Raw genomic sequence first — 5367 nt, forward strand, 5'->3', positions numbered from 1 at the left:
AGTAAATGTTAGTAATTCTACCACACAAGGAATCATGTGAAAGATGGAGTCATTAAATTGAGAAGAGATTAAGGTCAACCCCATCATAATGTCAAAAAGCAATAATGCAATTTTAAAACAAAGCTATTTTCAAGATACACAGTACAGTAGGAAGAGATGAGGGCTCAGGGAAACTGGGTTTTAGTTTGAGAGATGCCAACTTTTCATGGGATTTTAAATGAGTCACAGAACATTTCTTTCTGCACCTTGGTTCCCTTATCAACAAAGCAAATGAGAAGGATTGTGTATTTATTTAGAATTCTAGCATTTCTGCTTTCTTTTTGGAAACTATGAAAGAGGCAAACCAATCCAGTATCAACTGCAGAAATTGGATCCTAGACCCCTGAGACATTGGTTACCTGGGAGGGTACTTCCTGCCACACAGAACCATCCTTTTCTTTTTCAGAAAGCATGCTACTGATAACCATTAAAACTTTTAAAAAATGTTTGAGGACCCCAAATGCATGTTTATATAGGTTATATCCATAAATATAGTATTAGGAAAAAACTGAGGAAATTTTTAATACCTACTAATTTGTTTTAAAATAACAAGAATAAGCCCATTAGATTTTAATATATTGGATGTTTATTAAAAGTAACTATTATTCCTAAAAAAAGTTTGTGAGGAGAGGAGCATTTTATATCTTGTCTTTAATAATTGGTTGGATTCTCACCTCTACTTCTGCATTTAATCTGCTTTAAGTGTTGTTTTGCTTAAAGAGGATAAGGAATTTGGTCTTTCACAGATAGGTAGAAAGGGGAGGAGTATTTTAATAGTCTAGTAGTCCTTTCAGATGATTGTGCATATTCTTTTTAATACTACACAAAAATCCAACAAGTTGTATTTTTTAAAGACTAATAGCAATATAGAATCTGAAACCATATGAAATTTTTTTTTGTATTTTGATACATTAAAATCCATTGTTCTATCATGCTCTTTGAATAGTCTTCTCCCATGCTTTATTTTATAACACCAAACCCTGATCACTTGAAAATTATTTGCTTGCTAAATCTTAAATATTTAAAAAATTTAAATGTAAGAATATCATATTCATTAATATCAACACCCATCTCACCAGAAAAGCTTTTAAGAATTGGGAAGTCATCAAGATCTTGGTTGTTGAGATAAGTTTTTCAAAACTTAATTTTTGCTTCAAGCTTGAATTTTGTCATTGATAACAAATATTGTTAGGTTCACTTTGTTAAATCTGTCAAATACTCAAGTATGAATAGCCACAGTTTGTCTGTCAGTTATTCTTTCAAGCGAAAATATGATTCGGCTCTCAACTCAAGCAATCGCACACAGCATTTCCTAAAACCAGTCATACTATTTTGGTGAACGGCAGAAATGCTTTGTGCATACTTCCCACTTTTTCGCATGTAATGTTATAAAGAATTGTACTCAAAGATTAAGATTTAATAAAAATAAGTAATGTTTACTATATCAGAAACATCCTTAAACGAAACCGACTTGAATATTGCCTGGGTGTGGCAGTGAAAAACACCGCAACTACTAGTGTATTGTATCACTGCTTTGATTCATGCTGAAGTGCTAACAATTTTACCCATCATTGCTTTTGCACCATCATTGCAGATGTAAATATAATAATAAGGCAAATAAACTATAAAAATAGTTTTGACCTCATGGATCCCTTAAAATGACCTCAGGGTTCCTCTAGGTTTTATGGTCCAAACTTTGAAACCCTTTTGACAAAATCAATATCCTTCAGATAGATGCAATTTATTGGGTTACTCTGGCCAGAAGATGTTGCCGTTGAACTCCCTAGAGGCCTTACCAGAAAATACTTGGAAGATGGAGGTAAGAATATTAGAAAAAGAAAGATGCTGTTACAGAAAACAGCAATGTAGAGCCTTTAAAAAAAGCTTTTCCTATTTAATATCTTTCACAGCTATACCTGTCCCTATTCTATTCTGAAGGCAGTGTAGAATATTTAAAGGGTGAAAATAATCAGAACTTTCAGGCTTTCTGTCCTGGTTTTCTTTCTATCTACTGCATTTGACATTAAATGTCCCAATCAGTATCATCAAGCAAAATTGAAAACAACAGTATATAGGAGTAATTGCTTTCCTGCAAAATGGATATGTTCAATTAAACATACATTTAGCATGATGTCATTAAAGTATCACATAATATTTTGCTTTCTTCTCTATACATTATGCACATTAATGGTATAATGGTTTTTGCTTATATGAGCAAACAACAAAACAACTTGCTTTGCCTTTCAGATATAAATAATATACAATGTATCTGAAATACACTATATTTCCTGAACTACAGTGAGCCTTTCTCCTACCTTGCCTCATCTCTTCCACTAATTTACATGTAATTAACATAATTAGCCATTAGTATAATTGTACATAATTATATGTCAATTATAGTATATAATTAACCAACTTGGAACACTTATTGCACCTGTTAAAAGTAAATATGTATTCCAATGTCTGGACACAAAGGGAATTTGTAAATACTCTTTGTTGGTTATAAAATATGATTATGGAGGACATCAGTAAGATGGCCCAGTAAGAAGTTCCAAAATGTTGTCCCCCCCTAAGAAACACTGAAAATCAAACAGATCCTGGAAGTACCCCCTTTCTCAGAAGTCTAGAAAACATTAAACGTTTAAGCAACCAAGAAAGTGCTGAACCAAGAAAAAAGCAATGAATGTGCCATAATGATGAAAAAGGTTGTTGATGTGGGAGGAGTGGGGGGGAGGTATGTGGGAACCTCTTGTATTTTATAATGTAACATTTTTTGTGATCTATGTACCTTAAAAAAAGACAATTTAATTTAAATTTTTTTAAAATTTAAAAAAAGGACGAAATTGGGGGAAAAAAAACAGTGGGAAAGGACCCCGTGGACCCGCCTCTCCTCTACTGCTCTTGGGCTGTGGCTCCTTCCAGAGGCAGTTGGGGCGCTGAGGGGACTCCACCCACCCCCCGCTGACTGTGGGCGCCAGAGGCTGCCCTGTTCAGCCCCGGCTGCAGCCTGGGGCAGTCTGCCCACCTAACCAAAAACAGGACTGAAATCCGGAGGTAAGTCATCTTTCAGAGTTAAAAGACTATTATTCATGAGCTATTGTGGTTAGTAATCGAAGAAAATGTGGCATTGGTATGGAGAAAGTGGCCATGGTGGCTGCTGGGTGCGGGGAATGGGAGGAAGAGATGAGATGTGGAGGCGTTTTCTGGACTTGGAGTTGTCCTGGGTGGTGCTGCAGGGACAATTACCGGACATTGTATGTCCTCCCATGGCCCACTGGATTGAACGTGGGAGAGTGTGGGCTATGATGTGGACCATTGACCATGAGGTGCAGCGATGCTCAGAGGTGTATTCACCATGTGCAATGAATGTGTCATGATGATGGAGGAGAATGTTGCTGTGGGGGAAGTAGTGGGGTGAGGGGAGTGGGGGGTACATGGGGACCTCATATTTTTTGAATGTAATATTTTAAAAAATAAATAAATAAATAAAAGACTATTAAGAAAACAAGATGGGGACGCCCGGCCCTGGAAGGAAAGAACACCTATAAAAGACCAATTTCTGCAGAACATGAAGCTTTCAGTCACGTTGCTTGAGAGGCAAAGGCAAGGCTGGCAGTAAAATGGGCTGCCAGGGCAGAAGCTAGAGGTACAGGCATGAAAGAACTGGAACGGCAACAAAAAGGGTTGGATGAAAAATCTGATAAATAGTATACTGAAATTAACACAAGACCTTCATCTCAAAATTCTGTCTCAGCAACAGTCCCTCTAAATGGAAACTCATCCAACCGAGAAAGAAGGAATACTGATTGCTTAATAGATCCAGATACTATATTAAATGAATTGCTGGAGTCTTTGTCTGAAGGGGAAGAAAAGTACAAGAAAGCCATGGTTTTCACTGCACAGTTAGACAATGAGAAGAGTAGTTTGATCTACCTGGTGAGTTTTGAAGAACTGGAGGAACAGATGGCAGAATTTTATAGGGAAGATAAAGAAAAGGCAAAGGAGTTAGAAAGATAGAAACTTGTATGTATGTGGTGCTGCAGCATAAGAGGATGAACATAAAGGCCTTCACCAGAATCTCTGGACTGACAATGTGATAGCCAGATCCTGAGCCTCAACAGACTCCAGCACCTACAATCTGATTTATTGGACTTACCACACTCAGCTAAGATGGAGGTGAAGAAGGACAACCACCACACCATGGAGCCTAGAGTGATTACAACTGAAAATGGGAGGATTGCATCCAGCATCCAGGTGGAATCTGAGCCTCCTCTTGACATAAAGGTGCAATGGACACAACCAATCCAGTGTCCACATAGAAGAGGTGGCATTGGATTGGGAAAAGTGGACATAATGGACAAAGGGTATGGGGAAAGGCAGGAAGAGATGAGAGGTGGAGGCGTCTTAGGGACATGGAGCTGCCCTGGATGGTGCTTCAGAGGTAATCACCGGACATTGTAAATCCTCACAGGGCCTACATGATGGAATAGAGGAGAGTATGGGCCATGATGTGAACCAATGTATATGAGGTGCAGAGGTGCCCAAAGATGTACTTACCAAATCCAATGGATGTGTCATGATGATGGGAACGAGTGTTGTTGGGGGGAGGGGGAGAGGGGGGGTGGGGGGGTGGGGTTGAATGGGACCTCACATATATATTTTTAATGTAATATTATTACAAATTCAATAAAAAATAAAAAAATTAAAAAAAAAAAAAAAAAAAAAAAAGAGAAAGAAAAAAAAAAAAAAAAAAAAAAAAAAAAGGCCTTCACCAGAGATGAACTACTGAGAAACATGATTTAATTATAGTCCCCGATGGCTCTCCCAATGGTGATGTCAATCATGAACCAGTGGTTGGAGCCATCATGGTGGCACGGAGTCTTGGAATCAAGAAGCTATCCAGGTCTTGGAGTCCGCAGGAGAAGGGCCACTGGATACAAGCCTATGAAAACTTGCTGGAGAAAAGGAGATCTACTATCACAGATTAGAAAACTGAAAGTGCAGTTAGAGGAAGAAAGGTAGAAGTGCTCCCGAGAGAAAGCACAGTGGCTGCAGAATGCCTGACTTGTAGATAGTTCATTGAAATGAAGCTACAGTGAGAGTTAGGAATAGCACTGGACAAGATTGAAGAGGTGGAGATGACCAGCAGCCACCTAGTCAGATCCAGGAGAGGATGAAGGCCAATAGGACAGAGCTTCTGGCCCAGCCATAGGGAGGCCATTATTCGACCTGCATGCTGCTCCTTTGAGCCTTGCTCAGAGGCACTGACTTTTTGCCCATTGACACAAATGCCTTTCAATACTATTTGATTTTTGTCATTAAAATAGC

General features: G+C 38.4%; 1 pseudogene; it reads left to right on the top strand.

The window, feature by feature from the left end:
* The first annotated feature begins 3548 nt into the window (after nucleotides 1–3548).
* Nucleotides 3549–5103, top strand: LOC101415484 (leucine-rich repeat flightless-interacting protein 2 pseudogene; annotated as a pseudogene).
* The last annotated feature ends 264 nt before the right edge of the window (nucleotides 5104–5367 follow it).

Source organism: Dasypus novemcinctus, chromosome 1 (genome assembly GCF_030445035.2).
Source record: "Dasypus novemcinctus isolate mDasNov1 chromosome 1, mDasNov1.1.hap2, whole genome shotgun sequence".
In the NCBI taxonomy this organism is placed as follows: domain Eukaryota; kingdom Metazoa; phylum Chordata; class Mammalia; order Cingulata; family Dasypodidae; genus Dasypus; species Dasypus novemcinctus.